The 19414-nt window shown below is 38.1% G+C and overlaps 1 long non-coding RNA gene across 2 annotated transcripts; it reads left to right on the forward strand.

Moving 5' to 3' along the window:
- The first annotated feature begins 16499 nt into the window (after window positions 1-16499).
- Window positions 16500-19009, forward strand: LOC133728530 (uncharacterized). 2 transcript variants are annotated; one of them, XR_009855896.1, is made up of 4 exons: window positions 16500-16654; window positions 16850-16956; window positions 17247-17346; window positions 18740-19009. It is a non-coding gene; the product is annotated as an uncharacterized LOC133728530 (long non-coding RNA). The 2 variants fall into 2 exon arrangements; XR_009855895.1 differs by having other exon boundaries at window positions 16850-17346.
- The last annotated feature ends 405 nt before the right edge of the window (window positions 19010-19414 follow it).

The following is a 19414-nucleotide window of genomic DNA, read 5'->3' on the forward strand; positions in this document are numbered from 1 at the left end:
TTTTATTGTTTTCGGTTTTGAAACTTTGTAAAACAAATTTTATATCAATTTCTGATTTCGGTTTTGTTTTAATTGAATATGATTTGCGATTTCATGATTGGATGAAGTATTGATTTTAGATGTGTAATTTTCGAATACTATGAAGCATGTTTTAGGTTTTTAGAATGTTATTTGCGATTTCAATATTGTTATGCATGATTGTTGGTTTTGTGCGAATAACCCATCGTTTATGTGTTAATTGATCTTAGGATGCATACTTTGATTGATGAGCATGTAATTGAATCCATATTAAGTTAGCGTTCTAGTTCTTAATAATCGAAGTGGAAAACTTATAGTTCCTTAGTTAAATCAACAATGAGTTTTGCATGATAAGATTAGCGTTCTAACTTGTTATCTTAGCTTGAATTGATCAAACTTCCATATGTGGTTAATGCGTTGATTGTGTTCTTGTTAGTGATTAGTTACCACTAGTAATTGCATGCTTAATAGGGTTAACTATGGTGCGTTCATCTATATTCTTGATTGATTCCTTGCTATAACATGTTTTGATTCATGATTGATGCTTTGAAACCTTGCCAATGTGTTAATAGTAGTTAACTCAATCTATTTTCATTCCATCCATCTTAATCTACTTAATTATGTGTTTTGATGTGTCACATGTATATAAATTAGTTGTTAATTTAGAAAAGAAAATCCTAAAATTGCCTTTCACTTGTATTTTTGTAAATTTGTATATAATTAAATACTTTGTTTTCTTTTGTCTAACGTTTTATTTTGTAGGAATTAATAAGTCCCTAATCCCCGGTTGAGAACGATCCCTACTCATTCTTACTACATTGATAGGGTTTTAAATTGATTAGCACTAACTTTTGTACAGGTCACCCGATACAACTTAATCCGTACGCTTATCTCTTTTTGTTAGCTTTCTTGATCATGGGCTGAAAGTGGGGAGTTTCCTTGGGCTTGTTAGACTTTCTTTTATCTCTTCAATTGTGTTAGGACGAAAAAAATTTGGTATTTCATTTTCACTCCATGTCCAAAGATGAAGATGTTCGCAGGTTTGTCAGTCGGCCACCAAGGATGGAGGTCCAAAGCTTTGATGATCTCTGGCAAGTGGCGGTTTCTTGAGTTGTATTTTTTGCTCCCCGAGTGCTTTCACAGATGACCTTGGTAAGTAACTCGATCATAGTTTCATTCTACTTAATTTTTTCCTCCATATTTGACAGGACCCGCCCTGAAATTCAACCTGAGATCCGAATTAGTCTTGCGGGGCCCACCTTAGGAGAAATCTTACTGAAAAGTCAGCAGCACTTCTCCTAAAAATGGACTACCCAACCATGCAGAAAACAACTGAACACTTCTAATCATGCAAATCGATTTTCAACCTTTGGAGCCTATCTGCTCTTCATAACCATAACCACAACCACCCACCCATTGAAATATAACAGGGGTCACAGCCTCTCGGGTCTCTGTGAATTATAAATATAACAAATTGTAACACTTACTCAACACACATTCATTATACATGAATATAATTCTCATCCTGCTATAACATTAGTCGACACAGATAATTCAAACCATACTTCACAACATACATGTCTCAGATCAAGAATCATCACAGCCACTAGTTCATCCCCTCTCTCCTAGTGCTATCACGACAACCATGACCACTAGTACATCCCCTCTCTTCTGGTACCACAATAACAATCTCAGTCACCAGTTCATCCCCTCTCATCTGGTGCCACTAATTAAGACCACTAATCCATCCCCTCTCTTCTAATGCCTCCAACAACATAAGTCATTCAATCAATTCACGAACAACAATCTCAAAAAAAGATCATCACAACCAACCGAAACAATTATTACAATCACAATATAATACTGCTCGATCAATAATTAATACATCCACGATCATACAATAAACCCAAAAATCATAACAATTACTCAGATTCATAATATTCATTGGAAATTAAAGATCCCTATTAACACATAAATTCAATTAATTATCGACAATCATAAATCACAAGTAATATAATTTGAATATTTATAAAAGATCGTAAACCACATGCGAAATTGCGTTCAAAAGGTCGTAAGTCATGATTAACACTCAAATCCGAGATTCTCGTCAGAAATGAATTAGTATTAACTAATTTTGAATCCAAACGAAACAGCTAACTAATAGTTCATCGCAAAATCCCAAAAATCTGAACTCACTTCAAGGATTTCATAAACTCGATATTTCTAACATGCTCATAAAAAATCATAATGATCCTACGGTCGGATCGTTACGAATTCATACCCGAATTTCTGAAACTTCGGAAATTTCAATCGATATTGAAATTCGATGTATTCCTATCAAACTATGTCCACACGATTGTAACATCGTGCTCTACACAGTGGAATAACATGGAAGGTCAGAAGCAGCAGCACGTGGGGCCCACCCGCCGCTAAGCAACCCCACACCCGCGTCACAATACCTATGCCAAAATCTTCATCTCAACAAGCACAACAACTTTTATAACTGCAACAAAGTCCAATTTCAAGTTTAGAGACCGGAATTTACCTCAAGAAGGAAGAGGCCAAAATCGCCCGAAATCACTCAAATCCGAAATTCGTCTTCCTCGGGTTGATTTGAGATGTGAAACTTGGAAGTTTAGAAGAAGATCTCCATACGAACAAAGCCCAGTTGGTCTCCCCTCCTAATTTGGCCGGAGTTGGCCAGAATTTGAAGAAAACACCGAAAAAGGGGTATGACCTTCTTTGCTTCGATTCATCGTCTATGGTGAATGATAGGATGTAAGACATATATGGATTGAAAGCTTATTTCAAGACGAAGAGAATGGTACTAGTTTCATCGCCATAGGTGGCCGGAAGAAGCGGCAGTGATGCCGGGAAGTTACGCCGGCGAGAGAGGAAAAATCTGTAAATTTTGGGGGCCTTCCGAAATGGAAAGTCAGCTTGCTATTTATAGAACACGATTTCAGCATAATTACAAAACTACCACTGAGTTAAAACCCTTATAACTTCTTCGTTACAACTCTAATTTTAGCGTGTCACGTGTCCATGAACTCGGTTTAATGTCCTCTACAATTTTTCATGAAGGAAGTTTCCTAAAAACCGGAGCCGAACAAAAAGTCAACTTTTAGAGCCACTGAATGATCAAAATGAAGGTGAAAAGTAAAGATTTTATTCATTTACCATCCGAATGACCTGTAAACAGGTAAATTGAGATGCGGGACGTAACAATATTTGTTTATGGGGCTTTTTTTTTTTGTTGATTTCTGATTTGTTATCATGCAGCTTACAAGCCTTCTCAGGCTAAGGTTGACTTTCCCTCTAGCCGTATAGTGTGGTTGGAGAGACACATCATCGGGTGTGAATGGTGTCCTTCCCAATTTGTGATGCTCGAGAATCTTCTTGAGGCCGTATCCACTCACCTCTCAGCTTTGTTTGGCCATTATTGGGAATCTGTTGATCCTGTACTTTTCGAGTGAGGTTTAGCGCTTCGCGCTGCATAGATTGAGAGCAATTTCAACAGGTCTGAATTTTGTGAGTCTATATTTGCTTAATATCTAGAGGCTAAAGATAATTTTCGTTCAATTATTCCTTGTTCGGACATTGTCGTCATCGAGGGAGATGACGTGGAAGGAGGCTTGGAGGAAGAGGAAGAAGAATTTAAGGTTGACATGGTGGATGAGGGGTCTTTACCGCATGTAGTGAAAAAGCTATCCTAAACGGTTCCTCCTACTCGGAAGATGAGAAGGTGTTAGATTGAAAACCTTGTTGATGACAATGGCCCGTCTCATTTTTCTCTACGAGGGTCTGTTCAAGGTTCAATGTAGTACTCTCGCACACGAGGTGATTTGTTTGCCCCGCAGCCTATGTCGGGAGTTGTACCTGATCCAGCTTCTCAAAGTATTATTTTTTCTCTAGCTGATCCACCTGTTTGGATACCACCTCCATCGCCCAAGGTTCTGGAGCTAAGTTTTAGAAAACATGATAACTCCTACATGCTAGCAGCAGAACCTTTACTTTCCAATGGTCCAGCTGTGTTGGCGGTGGCCATTGCTTTCGTATCGTTGAAACCTAATCCGGTGTGGCTTCTCAAGAGTCCTATGGAATTTTATCTTGATGTGAGTACTCCCTATTTTTCTCCTTTTGTAATCTTTTCTTTAGCGTATTTTGCTCCCATTTTTCCTTCTTATCATTTTTATTTTGTTTAGGCAGGCTCTCATGGCGTCCTACCACTTCTTGCGTGGTCTTGACATCTTTCACTTCAAGCAACAGCAAAGACTAGACGTCACTGATTCTCGACTAAAGGATAAGGATCGTCAACTTTTATAAAAAAAAAAAAAAAAAAAAAAATCTTTAGGAGCAAGCCAAAATGATGGGGAAGCTAGGTCTAATCGTCGAGGAGAAATATCACCAGATAGCGAAACTGAAAACCGATCTGGCTCTGGTGAACCGAAGTAAAGATCAGGAGTTTGAGAGAGGAGTTGCTCAGATGAAGTGCGTATCAGCTACGCATTTCTGGCTCAGGTGGAACCAATCCCTAATTAAGGAAGAGGATAGATGTTATGTGGGTCCTGACAAGTTCGGTGGCTATTATGAATTCACTCTTAGGGGCTATTCTCCTATCCGCGGCATGACCTTGAGAGATGTTCCCTTGCCGGCGTTTAGTGCCAGTGAGGGTCATGGCGTCGAGGATGGTGAGGTGTCGTCGTCTCTTTAGTAGATATTAGAAAAGAGAATGTAGCCCTCTTTAGTGATTATGGGTTTATTTTTCTTGTTTTTAACAGTTGCTTTCAACTTACATTTTGTAGTGTGTTGCAATAAAACAATAGGTATTTAGTTCTGAAATATCTTTGCATTCATCGATTTTTTGAGGTTGAGTTCTCCCCTCTTTAGATGTTTGACTCCACCTCAGGACTCTGCACGCTGTGGGCGACAGTGCGGTTATCCTCCCTTCTAATGGGGATATTGCAGTTCATCAATGTAGGCCTCATCATGGGCCGGGCTAGGGCCAGCCCTACCCTAAATTTTAGGGCTTCGGGTAGGGCCGAGCCGAGCTTTGACCAAGTCAACAAAGCTTAGGGCCGGGCCGGGCCACCCTTTTCCGAATAGGGTCGGGCCGGGCTTTTGTTTAACTCACATAAAACCAAATTTTGCTGTGTGTAACTGTAAAAGATAAAAAATAAAAAAAAAGGAAACTGAATACTTGAGATTTCAGAACCTGAGTGGTTGAGTTGATTACAAATAATTACAACATATACTCACACTCTCAGTGATCAAGTCCTCTAATTGAAATTGAAATTACACAGCCACTGAGGCACTAAACCACTGACTCACTGAGGGTACAAAATGTGAAGCAGTGTTTGATACAAAAACTGATGAACTGATCAAGTCTTCATCAATCCACAAAAAGTTGTTATATTTGATACAAAAACTGATGAACTGAGAGATATGAAAAAAGTTGTTATCTTTAACACCAGCAAACTTTCCTTCATCTCTTACTGATATCCATATTCATGGCAACCAAACAAAGAACCTGCACAAAACCAAATAGATAATTTAGCTACTGAACATATATTTCATTTCAGCAACATAAGCATACAAATACAACTAGATAAATATCTGACTTTAGTTCGGCAACATATATATATATATATATATACTTCAATCTAACTGAACAGTTTGATAATTAAAAACTATATCAATTGTAGCCATGAAGGATATAAGAAATGAAATATATATATCCAAAGTCCCCAACCATTGTCATCAAATACTACACATAAATCTGAACGATCAGACCCAATAACACAAAAGGATAACAAGATTACCAATGTACAATTTTAGGTTGATTGAATCGGCGGCCGGACACGAGGCTCGGAGGCTGTTGAGACAACGAGATCGAGAAGCAGATCGAGACGGAGATTGAGAAGCAGAGCGAGATGCAGCCCTAAACTCTCGCAGATCGAGACAGAGATCCAGACGCCGCCGTCCACCAAGCCTCGCAGATCGAAACGGCTCCGTTCACCAAGCCTAACAGATCGAGATGCAGCCGTCCACATCGCAGATCGAGATGCAGCTGTCCAGCAAGCCTCGTAGATCGAGACGGAGGCCTCGCCGACAGAGGAGGTGGTGGTGGTTGTACCGGCGCCGAGAGCGCTTTCAGAGGAATCAAAGGAGGTGATTGGCGCTGAGAGGGCTTTGAGACGAAGAGAGGGCTTGGGAATCGGAGGTGGTGGTGGTGATCAACGGTTTGCACTTTGCACTTTGCTGCCTGAAGGAAGAGACTGAGAGTTTGAGAGGGATTGAGGGAGGCGGTTTCTCTTCAGTTTTGTCTGAAGACTTTGTGACTTTGTCGATAGCATCTAGGGTTACACAGATATTGGAGACTTGAGTCTTGACTCGGGTTGGACTTTTCGAGTTGGGCTTGTATGCTTTGGGCCTCAAACAGACAGACTCAGTGAAGACCTCAAAATGTGGCAGATTGAGATAATATGCAAAACAAGTTCATACTTCTATAGTTTACAAGTTCATACTTCTATAGTTTTATACATATATAATAGAAAAATAACAAAAACAAAATATAAATTTTAGGGCCGGGCCTAGCCCTAACGGGCTCAATCGGGCCGGGCCGTAGGGTAGGGCCGGGTTTCATTTGTATGACCCATACCGTACCCTATTTGAGAAAGGGTCGGGCTGGCCCGCCCTAATGGAAGGGCCTGGCCGGGCTGGCTTAGGGCGGGCTTTGGGCCCAAGGGCCATATGATGAGGCCTACATCAACGTCTATCTTCCTTCTTAATAGAGATATCGCAACCCATTAATGCGAGATTTTGGATTCGTGGTTATCTTTTGCAACCTTAATACGAATATTGTAGTCCTGGATGCAAATATTGTTGTCATTAATATAGCTCCCTTAGATTCAAGTTTCAAATTTTGAATTCCTTCTTTTTTCATCTCAACTTTTTGTAGAGCTCTTCATTCACACTTAGTATCCCACAATCTACCTCACACATTCTTTCAGAACTGCTCTGCTTTCTTGTACTTTGTATCATGGTTCCTGAGTGTCCCTCTGTAGGCCGTGGCGCCGTATGTGGGAAACCGTTTTTCCTGAAAAGTGACGGCGGGAGCTGCACCTGATGGAATTTTTTTTCTATCACTAAGGAGTGGGAATGACAAAACCAACACACAAATAGACCTACCCCAAACCTAAGCGGAGATCTGAACTTGCCTCCTATCAATGAGACATGAAGGATGAGGCTACTTGAGCAACTCCGAAAGGAAAAATAGGATCAAGAGGCCTGCAAAAGGAGGAAGCTCGAAAAAATCCTCTAACTTCTAAAATCTTCAGGTAAAGGCACAAGGGTTCGCCTTTGCCTGGGACATATACAATCTATCATATAGACAAGTACCTTTTTAAACTTGTCAGGGCTTCTGATTGCTCGGGACCCTAAAAGTTGGTTTGTTTATTCTTAAGTGCCTGAAAGAATGGTTTGCATTGATCAGTTAATCTAGAGATAAAGTGACTTAATGCGCCGATGTGGCATGTCAACACTTGTATATCTTTTTTAGTTTCTGGGTCCCGGATTTGTAAAATGGCTTCCACCTTTTTGGGATTCGGTCCGATGCCCCTTTTGCTCAGGATGTAGCCTTAACATTGTCTAGACGAGGCTAAAAAAAATAACAGAAAAAAATACGTCCCTTCCAATTTTTTGCAAAAAGCAACAAATCCATCATTCTCCACATGCCTAAAAGGGAGTTCATCCTTGATATGTATGCACCTATCTTCACACCTCTTTCGGCTATTCTTATGATATGTGGTTGCTCCACTCACATTATTCCTATTCAACCTACCTGATTTGGATCATATTATGCATATAATGGATGAGTACTACACAAAGATTGATGAAGGCACTCTCGAGCACCCATCAAAGAAGCAAGCTATAGATGATTATCCATTGCCAAAATGGCAAGAAAAAGGAGCATGTGCTGTCATAACTGGTATTGGGGATGATACCGTGGTTCAGGATGAAGAAAATCAGATGTTGGGAAATAAATCTTGGGCATTGAGCGAATATCAAGGTCCCATTGATCAGGCTTCTTGGCATCGATATTCAAGACCTATAGTTATGATAATTCATGGTTTTCCCATGATGAGTGGGAAATAGCTCAACCTTGGAGAGTCAGATGAGAGCCCATTTCAGCAATGGTGGTCAGAGTCATAGAAACATGATGGGTCAGGCTTATCATGTGACTGAGGTGGAAGAAGATATTGTGGAAACCGGTGTTGCACAAGATAAAAGGCCTACTGCTACACAGGGTCCTTCAGCAAAATCCTAAGTTCAAATCACTTTTTGTTCAACTAAAATACGGGCCTCAAGCAAGGCAGGCTGCTCAGAAGCTCTGATGAACGTATCTGAAGTATTTGGCCCTCAATGTTTCGCTGCCAGAACTGAAACACAAAAGGGCAGGAGCTTACTTGAAGGTGATAATGCTATCGTGTTTACCAACAAAGATATGAAAGTTGCTTACCCAGATCACCAGAGACCACTCTATTTGTGAGACGAGCCTTGGTCGACACATGATCTTTCCTGAATATTATATCTCTTCAAATGCTCAATGATGTAGGAGTTCTTTTGACTAAAATTGTAAAACCAAACATGGCAATTATAGGATTTGCAAATTGAAGTGAGCAATTTGTCGGGTACATACGATTGAATCTCAAGGTCATACCAATTCAGTCTCTAACTAAGTTTTATGTTGTTGATGATGATAGCAGCGATCATGTGCTGTTGGGATGTCTGTGGCTGAACAAGCATAAGCGTGTACGTTCTTCTTACCATCAGTGTGTCAAGGGAAGGATTAGACTCAAACCTATCAAGCTGTCAGGAAATCAAATACCATTCCACCAAACCAAAAGTCATTACACTGAGGCACAATTTTATGATGCATTCACTGATGGTGAAGGAGGCAACCCATCCAAAGCCATATGCATGCCTTTACCATCATGGCTTGACATTTGGGATCTCAACAATGATGAGCTCACGACACTTGTAAGGCAATAAAGCATCTGTGTTCACACACTGTTAGGTCCATAATTACCTAGTAATTATTCCCCTAATCTTGCACTTTTGCTTAACTTTTGTGTTTATTTATATATTGTTACATCCTGTATTTTAATTTATCGTTTTACTAATTATTTGGACGGTAAATGACAATTACTTTTACTATTAACTTCATTTTGACACTTTTAGGGGGCCTAAAAAGTTGACTTTTTGTTTGGGTCAAACTTTGAGAAAATTTTCTTCATGAAAGTCGTAGAGGACGTTAAATTGGAGTTCATAGACATGTGACACGTTAAAATCGGAGTTCGTATCCAAAAGTTATGGGTATTTTCGTCTGAGAGGTATTTCGGTCATTTTATTACCCCTTAATTATTAGAGTCTTTGGCTGATAATTCTCAGCTGTTCTTCCCCTTTCACGGTTGAAAGGAAGGAGAGTGAAAGGGAGAAAGAAAGAAAGAAAGAGATCTTCTGGCGCTGATTCCGGCAGCAAAAATGGTATCAATCTCTTCCTTACCTCATGGGCTTTCTTTTAAGTATAATATTGCATAGATATATTGGAGGATTTTAGAGATTGAAAATTCGGCACTATTCACAAATTGGGGTTTACTGTTTTCTTAATTGTTGAGGTAGTTCTAGTTGTTTTCTGAACTTGGTGTAGTTGAGAAAAATGCTAGGGAGGTTGAGATGAAGCTGCCGCCAAAATTTGGTGACCATCGGAGAAGTTGGCCGCCGCGTGAACAGTGGCAGCGCGTGAATAGTGACTTAAATTCTGTTTTTAGCTAATTAAATCACATAATTGATGTAGAGTTTGTATATGTGATTTTGGTAAAGATTGGAGAAGTTTTGAATCGATTATGAATTTCTGAAAATTTAGAATTTCGATTATCGATTTTCAAGAATCCGATCGTTGGATTTCTCTCGAATCTGTTGTAGAACTTGTAAATTAATGAAATGGTGTTAGTGGTAAAGTTTGGGTTGGATCGGAGAAGGAAATGGAGATGTTGACTTAAGAGGATTGATTTTGGAATCGTATTTAATTGCCGAATTGTTATTCACTGAATATAATTGTGTACAGGGCGCTTTACCGAGTTACCGCTCGACGAAGAAACCCATATGCGTGGTCGCTTGTATAGTACTGTGAGTGGACTTTTGTTTTAAATAAAGATGCATGCAATTATTTTCCCGAAATGATGATTGATTTATTTAATTATTTATCGTTTTATTTATTAAGCATAATATTTGGCTTTGGACTATACTTTTGACATTGTTTTTACTTATGAGTTTCGGAATTGAATTTATTATACTCGGTTTTGGACTTATGAATTGTTTTCAGGAATATGAATTGATTTTTTCTGAGATTAATTATGATTTGGGAATTGGATTCGTGATATTATTTTTGGATATTGAGTTTTCGATGTTTATCTCCGATATATGATTATTATTTGAAATTATGATTTATATGATTTTCGACAAATTATTTTTCAAGGTGATTTCCGGAATTTAGTAAAATATTTTATTCGTCAATTTTGAGCTTTCTGCCATATTATCGGACTTGAGGTTTTTGGAAGGATTGTTATATTTATTATTTCTCGCCTATTTGTTTATGTTTTCGAGAATGTTTTGGCGTGCGGGGCCACGTCATTGGAATATATTTTTTTTCTCGTGAGAAATTGAGGAAGTCTTATGGATTTATGGATTTAATGGATTTGAATGTTTTCTTCACCATATCGGGGTCCTGTCATATATATTTATTATGTTTTTCTTATCATGCTAGGAAATGAAGGAGAAGCTTGGAAATGCACTAAAACGTAAATCTTAGCACATTTTCCTACTCCGTCTAGGAGAAACCGAGCTAGGCAAGGAAGGAGGAGCGACAGACTAATCAAATGAACTCCAAATGAGTTAAAATTTTCAGATTCATTCTAGGCATCCTAAGGATCATTTCTTATGAAGAGTGCATGAGTTAGTTCGGAGTGGAAAACCTTCAAAAGTTCGGCCCAAGTTTCTGACTAAAGAAGAAAACTGCAAAACTGGATTTGTACGGATTTCGGCAGCATTTCAGGCCACACCGCGGTGAACTAAGCTTTAAAATTTTACCAGGATGATCTACACTCATGGAGGAACATTTGGTATGAAGAAACCAAAGGCTAATTCCGAATTCTTGGGGGAGATTGAATTGAAGGAAGAAAGTGCGAAAAAATGACGAAATAAGAGTGAACGCCAGTCAACGCCGGATTCCGACCAAGTTAGCCGGCCAAGAACATGTGGGGAGGACAAGGAAGAGCTGATTAGGGTTAGAGACTTTGAGTGGGAAGACTTTAGGTCTAGGTTATTTTGAAATTCAAAATTTAAAAGTTGACAAGTGGTCCCATTCTTACACCTTACATTTTTGTCTCCTATTTATTACCTTGTTCCCTTACACAATGATCCCTCTGCCCTTACTTTTCCCCCTTCACCAAAATATCTATGGGCTTTCTAGGTTATTTTCATGTGGAGTTAAAGACTAGATCCACATTTTGTGCTCACACATTTGTCAACCACATCTAGCCCTTCATTTCCTTTGATCTCCACCCTCCATTCATCACTTTTGGCCTATATATAGACCCTCCCCTCACTTTGGACGTTTTTCATGCATTCCTTCATCCATTTCATCTCCTTTCTCTCTCTCCATTTCCTCTCCATTTTCCATAGTTCTTCATCATGTAGTTCATAGTTCATAACTTTTGTGTAAGAGAGAGGTGTGTAGCCACTTGGGTTTCACCAAAACCGAAGTTTCTACACACTTTGATCAATCACTTCTCTTATTTCTCACACGTTCAATCCTTGTTTTTACTTTGTTCTTGAGATTTTGTGGATTTGTATAGTGATTTGGGTTCTAGAAACCGAAATCCCTATACTTTGAAGCATTTCTCTTCTCATATAGCATCTAGGAGGCAAGGGAGACATCTTGTGCTTTTGGTTTGGCTCCAAAAAGAGTCAAACCCTTGGGTATATCACTTGTTCTCCACCTTTTGCTCTCTTTTATTTGTTATTTATGATGTTTATGGTTTGTAGTTGTGTAAATATGAGTTGTGAGTAGTTGAATAAGCCCTAGCCAAACTTGTGCACAAATCAATGTAATCTTTATGTTCTTTGATGTTTATGCATGTTTTGAATCTTTTGGCTACTATACTTTCATGTATCCTAAGTGTGTTTATAGATTTATCACCTAGAAGCATGCTTTAGGAAATTAATGAATCGGAAACATGAAATTGATAAACTCTTGATTCTGTGAGCATGTGTAGCAAAATAGGTGGTGGCTTAGTTTATTCCTATGGGAAGAACTAAGTTGCGTGGATTTCTTACCTTGAAATTAAAGCATGATGTTGTGAGTTTAGGTTCCGGAAGAATTTAGGCTTACGGCACCATAGGCTATTTAGGATGCGGAAGATTTGAATGGTATAAAGGTTGTGTAATTTAGCTTTGCTTCAAAAGAGATTGTTAAATTGCATGACTAGTTGGTTTCTTGGTAGCTTCACCAAAGCACTAAGGGGAAATTTATTAAAGCATGTTGTTACATTAATTTGGGGTTACATTATGTGCATGAGTAAGGTTAGGTGTGATGCCTATGTCTCTATTTCTCTCTTACATCAAAGTATCTATTTTTATTTGCTTACCTTATTTTTGTGCAACTTAATTTACTTCTTAATAATTAAAATCAACAAAGCCGATTCACCACTTTACCATTGTAAATATCATTATTGATAGTTTTGGCTTCCAAAGGGCCGAGACTATTAATTTGTAAAAAGATAGACTCGCATGTGTTTTTTAGGTTTTATTTTCGCGGTAATCTAGCTTGGGGTAGAGTTACTCAATCCTTTGGGTACGGTACTCTTACTTTTCCCCTTTACTAAAATTTGACCTCCTACACTTGGTAGTAGGGCACATCATCCACAAATTGAATACACTTTCATACTCAAGGATGTCTCCAACACACACAACAACTTCAATGCTCTCGAGTGGTGTTGCCGGATGGCCGCATCATATATCGCTTATAATGGTAAATTGGTAACTCCGCATCAAGAAACACTCTCTAACTCATCAACAACAATGTAGTTCAGTAGATAATAAAAATGTCCATGAAACAGTGGTCTTAAAGGAAATCTATTGCCGGCTGATCTCATAGGAGAATTCTATGAAAACAAACTTTGTTAACCATCACTATGCCAAAAAAGCTATCAGACAACAGAGTTCAGACGACAGAATGGTCATTTTCTGTCGTCTGAGTGTTTCAGACTAAACTCAGACGACACATAAATTAAATGTGTTGTCTGAATATAATGAAAAACCATGCTTGTTTCATTTTGAAGATATGGTCAGATTCAGACGACACTTAAATGTCGTCTGAAAAGATGAAAATTTTCTTAGCAGAAAGTTTAGATTTCCCTCCAACAAAATTAAGTATTTTCCCTCCCAAATGCCCAAACCCTATCGGTAACTAGTCAATGGAAAACTATTCAGACAACAGAGCCAAGAAATTCTGTTGTTTGAATAAAGTGAGGTTGACTTCTTTTTATTTTAAGTCTCTTTTGACATAACCAAAACCTAGCTTCGTGTTTTTCATTCCCACAAACATTACCTCTGTCTAAAACTCTCTTAGCAACCAGAAACTCGAAGCTCACAGCATCTGGAGGAAAACTTAGCCATCTATACCTCTCAAAAATCGGCCATCTCTCAAATCTAAGAATCCTTACCCAAAACTAATCTCTCCCAGGGTTCTAAAAATCGGCCTAAGGCGGCCGCCTAGGCGCTAGGCGCATCAGTTCCGTTCCGATTTCCCCTTAGTCGAGTGAGCTGGGCGCTGGGGATAAAGTCGGCCTGGGTTTTGGGCGCTTTTTTTTTTTTTTCTCTTAACCAAAACGCGAAGAGAGGTGAGAGAACCCTATTTTCTGGGTTGAAAATCAAAACGTGAAAGGCTCCGTCGCTCTCTCTTCTGGGTTTTGTCGCTCCGTCGCTCTCTCTCTCTTTTCTGCACACTCCGTCGGCCAGTCGCTCTCTCTCTATCCGACAGGCTCTTTCTCGATCAGTCGATTGACTCGATTCTCAGTCCCTCTCCGGCCAGCTCTTTAGCTCTCCAGCTCGCAGGTAAACTCGATTCTCAGTCTTTCTGGGTTTTACTCTTAATCGAATTTCTAGGTTTTAGTCTCACAATCTCACAATTTCTGGGTTCACACTTTTCAGGGCTTTCTGGGTTTGATTTTGGGTTGGATTTCTGGGTTCAAGGCTTCAAGCTCGGTGATTCTTCAACCTCGAAGCTTGGTGATTCTTCATTCTTCAAGCTCGATTTCTGGGTTCAAGTGGTGATTCTTCAAGCTCGATTTCTGGGTTTTGGATTCGGTGTTTCTGCAAGCTCGGTGAGTCTTGTTAAGTTGCTGGGCATTGAGTGATTTCACTGATTTGAGTCATAATTGAAGTGATTCTAGCATTCTGCAAGCTCGGTGAATGTTATAAACTTAATTGAATTGTAGTTGTGTATCTCATAGTCAAGTTTTGGATTTTGGACTGTGGTGTTTCTGATTCATGATTGTTGGAGCTGTTTTGGACTTTGCTTACTGCATTGTTTTGAGATGATGATATTTGGCCTCTGTATCTATTTTGGATGGGAATTGAATTAGTTGATTAATTGAATTGCATCTGTTTTGGCCTCTGTGAATGGGAATTGAATCAATTGATTCATCTATGTAGTTGGTTTTGAACTTTTGATGGGCTTTGAATTGAATCAATCGATTACTCTTGTTGGTTTTCTAATCCATATATCCACTTAGTCATTAATTCTTCTTCCTTGCTTCTACGTTGTGAGTCCTGAAATAGTTTTCGCGTTGTAATTGTAGGAAACAAAGGAAATACAGTTTTGGAGAAGGAAAACCTAGAAGCGAGGGATTTAGCCGCAAGGGAGGTAAGGGTGATGTGCTTCATTATGTTTCCTATACTTGTACTTTAGAAATCCTTAATTTAGCAATGGAATTGAGGAAGAGGTCAGTCACCACCCAACACTCATTGCTTGCCACTGTGAAGGTAGAGGGTGGAAGTTCTGGGCTGACAGCAATCTCCGGTCAAAATTTTGGGGGCGATCAATTCAGCTTGACCCTGTTGGAGTTCTAAGCGTGGAGTTTGATGATGGTGAAATTTTCCAGTGGAGCAAGGTGGGATTACTGTGTGATTATGTTTCCCTTTATACTGACTCCTCATTCGAATTTTTGGTTTATCTTTTGTATTTGTTTATTTATTTTCTTTATATATGTTCCAGTCATGCTAAATATTTTCATGCCATTTGATAGGTCACAACAAATATATAGAATCTCATTCTCGGTAAACTTTATTGTGACCACCATGGTACAATGCACATACGGGGTAATCGTGAGTATTCATGCAAACTGAAGTTCAAAGAGCAATCCATTCTTGACCGAAATCCTCACCAGGTTAGTGGTTAATTTTTATTTATAAACCTGTTCTGACATCTGTAGTTTCTATGCCAAGGCATAGAAAATGTTGACACAAGCTCACTGCTTTATTCGTCTGATGACTCTGAGAAACTCACACATCTGTTGGTCTATATTGTGCGCCATTCTTCATGATAATTATTGGATTAATTGCACGTATATATTATCCACATAGGTCCATGGATTTGTTGAAGATCTCTAATTGTTTCTTATAGCTTTGTCTGATCCTGGGTATTTGATCACGGATTAAGGAGAAGCTCCCACCCACGGATTCCAGACTCAGGCCAGACCAGCGGCACCTGGAGAATGGAGAATATGAAAAGGCGAATGCGGAGAAGCAACGGTTGGAAAGAAGGCAAAGAATGGTACGTATGGTATCTTTGATATCTCTGGGATACACACACACACACCAACCTAAATGCGAGCTTCATAGGCTGATTCTTCATTTGTTTATTTATTTTATTTGGCGTGGAAGGTACAATGTGTTTTTTTTTTTTCCATCAGCAAATTAATCGATGCATCCATTGATTTTGGATAGAAAAATGTTTAATAAGTACTTTTAGTGTATCATATGTTGCATGAAATACCAGTATTAAGGAGATGGCTTATGATCAGTTAACATATATCATAAGTTTCTGCTTGAGAAGTGAGTGACTCTACATCTGAAATTTAGTTGATACACCAGGATTATGTGCTTAGTGCATATGGTTTTGACAATGAATGATTTAAGATTGATAAGATATATAGCCCTGTAAAAGGATGTTTAATATCAAAGTTGAAAGCTGAAAAATATTCTTTCTTTATTTAATGAGGTTTCCTTTTGGGGTTTGGGTCAGTGGCAATACAGGCAACTACTTGAAATAATCTGGAGCTGTATTTCTTTTTCTTGTTTCAATTGATGAGTTGAAGCTGATGGAATTCCTTTATTTTCACTTAACGCAGGGATGTATTTCAGTGCTCGGTGCTGATAAGCTTCTGGCGGGTTCGTCATGCATGGCATAAAAACTTGGTAAAGAAATGTTTGGACGATGAGATGCGAGCTACAATATCGAGAAGGCTTCATCAGGCAGTAGATGACATATGTCAACGACGAGGAACAGATGGTTTGTTTGTGGATTTCATGGAAGATTTTGTTGATGCATCAGATTTTGTGGATTACTTTAAGGCAACCTGAAATTATATGGAACTCAAATCAATCTTACTTGCTGTTTAACTCTCTCTACAACATTAAAATCTGATCTTAATTAACTTGGTGTTTTTAGTTATGCTTATTCTATATATATTTTTTATTTTTTCAGGTACTGCAGATTTAGAATTTGGGAGGTTTTGGTGTGAAACTAGGAACATTGCGAGAAGATGGTTCATGGTTGTTCTTTATATTTGAGAAGTGCAAAAGTTTTTCCATGTAAATGTTGTTCATTGCTTTTTGATGCCTGTTTTGGTCCTTATTTATAGTTTACACATTTTTGTTAAATTGTACTTGGTTTGCTCTGTGGTGTGTTTTCAGGTTTGGTGTTTGATGTTCTTCATTTAATTTTTTTCCATTGTTTCTTGCTTTCAAGTCAAACTAATTTTCTTTGTTCTAGGTGATTAAAGCTTTGTTATTTTCATTTATTTTGTGCTGCTATATCTTTGTGTTCTCTGTGTTTAATTGTCTGGCTTTCTTTGTTTGGTTTTTCTTGTTCTGGGGAGCAGTGAGGTGTGTAGAGAGTAAAGCTATAGAATGGTGTGAGTTTCGATTTGGGTGCTAGAAGAAGAAGAAGAAAGAGATGAATGAAGGAGAATGGGAGTAAGGGTAAGTAATTGCTCCGTAAAGTTTGTTCTGTTTCCTTCTGACACTTTAGTGTTAGAAATTGGGTGTTTTTGGTTCTACGATGCCTATCAAATGTATTGTATTAATCCTCTATTTTCTTTTGTACTTGGAACTGATGTGAACTGTTTTGGGATTAGTTTTGGATATTATACTTGTTAGAAGTGTTCTTCAATTTATTTTAGCCTTTAAATTAGGTTGGTGTGACAGTTCTTGAGTTCGGTAATTAAGTGATTAAGGGAATGTTTGTTTCTTTTCCCTCAATTCTTACGGGGTTTAGATTTTATTGCAAAAAGCTTAGTGTTGTGATTATATTTGTAAGGTCAGAGGACTTTTGAGTCTTATGTTGGCTCTTTATTGATTTGATGTTGGTGGAAAAGTTGAATTCCAATTGGTTGTGACTTCAAGTTAGAACTGATGGTGTTTAGTTGTTGTTACTATGATTTATTAGCCATGTAAATCTTGTAAAACTATTTTGGGTTTTCTAGTTAACTTCTACTCTATAGTTATGATACTGCACTTTTACTGCAGTTGATAGAGCTGAGTAGTGTGTTTGAGTCATGACTTCCCTGTGGATGATTGCAAGGATATGGATTTAGTTGCTAGTCTATTAAAAAAAAATGCCATGTTGCTAGTCTAACTCACAGTTTTTGTGATATCCCTCATCCAATTTAAATATCTCTTCTTTTGTGTTTGGGTTTACATTTTCATAAGCCTTGTTAAAGGTTTATTTCTTTTACTTATTTAGTTAGGTGCTATTGTTTTACTTGGTTCGTTGGTTTTGTCTTTCAGTTTGTCAATTACTTAGATTATTAGATATTAAGTTTATTTCTCTTTTTTTGTTTGTTTTGGGGTGTGGGCTTTTATTTGAAAAGGAGAAGTTCAGTTTTTGGTGGCTAGGAAGAAGAAAGAAAAAGAAAAAAAAAAGAGAAAAAAGAAAGAAATGAAAGATGGGTCGGCAAAGTGATGAGAAAGAAGGAAATAGAGGGAGGTGGAGAAAGAAAGAGTAACAAGGGAAAGAAAGAAAGAGGAAAGTCAGAAAGAAAGAGAGGAGCAGATGGGAAAGTCGATGACAGAGAGAAGAGGAGAAAGAAAGAAAAGAAGAAAGAATAGGAAGAGGGAAGAAGAATACTTTTTTTCCGGAGGGGATTAAAAACGAGAGAGAAGGAGAGAGGAGAGTTTGTTTGAAGTTAAAAGGCAAGAACTTGGTCTTGCGTTCAGTTTCTTTTTGGTGACTGGCTTCTATTGTCTGGATTGTGTTTCTTTTCTTGATATTTGTTTACTTGGTGAGTTGATGTGGCTGTTAAGTTCCTTAACTTTTGTGTGTTTTCAACCATTTATTGATACATACTGCTAACTATTGATCTGTTTCTTTCAGGCTCCCCGGTCTAACAACACAGCCAAAGCTAAAGCAATAGCACTAAGGATGAAGGCACTGCAAATGAAAAGAGGTAAAAAAAAAAAACAGTGTCGAAACCAGCTGTTGAAGAGACTGATGCACCACCTAAATCTGCCTTCACCAAACATGATTAATAGTATGAGATATCAGTGTTTTTTGGGTTTCATTTGTTGATCATGCCAACTGTGGTGGGTTATTGAACTGATGTTTATTAAGTTTAGCTCCATTATGGATGTATGTATAGCTGCAGTAACAGATTAATCAAATATTTGTATTTTTATAAATGGATTCCATATTTGATGAATGCATTGGGTAGTTTCCAGATTTACATAATTGTGGTGCAACTAGAATACAAATATGTCATCTGGAATTAGAAGGCAACAACAAAATGAAATCCAAATATGTTGTTGGACATATCTAAGAACAACAGAAACAAGAAAAAATATGTTGTTACGTATGCACTCAAACAACAGAAAATTGTTATCTGAAATAGAAAAACCACGACAAAATGAAATTCAAATATGTTGTTGGACATATCTAAGAACAACAGAAACAAGAAACCATATGTTGTTACTTGTGCACTCAAACAACAGAAAATTGTCATCTGAAATAAAAAGCAACGACAAAATGAAATCCAAATATGTTGTTGGACAT

The sequence above is a fragment of the Rosa rugosa genome, chromosome 2 (genome assembly GCF_958449725.1).
Source record: "Rosa rugosa chromosome 2, drRosRugo1.1, whole genome shotgun sequence".
Taxonomy (NCBI): Eukaryota; Viridiplantae; Streptophyta; class Magnoliopsida; order Rosales; family Rosaceae; genus Rosa; species Rosa rugosa.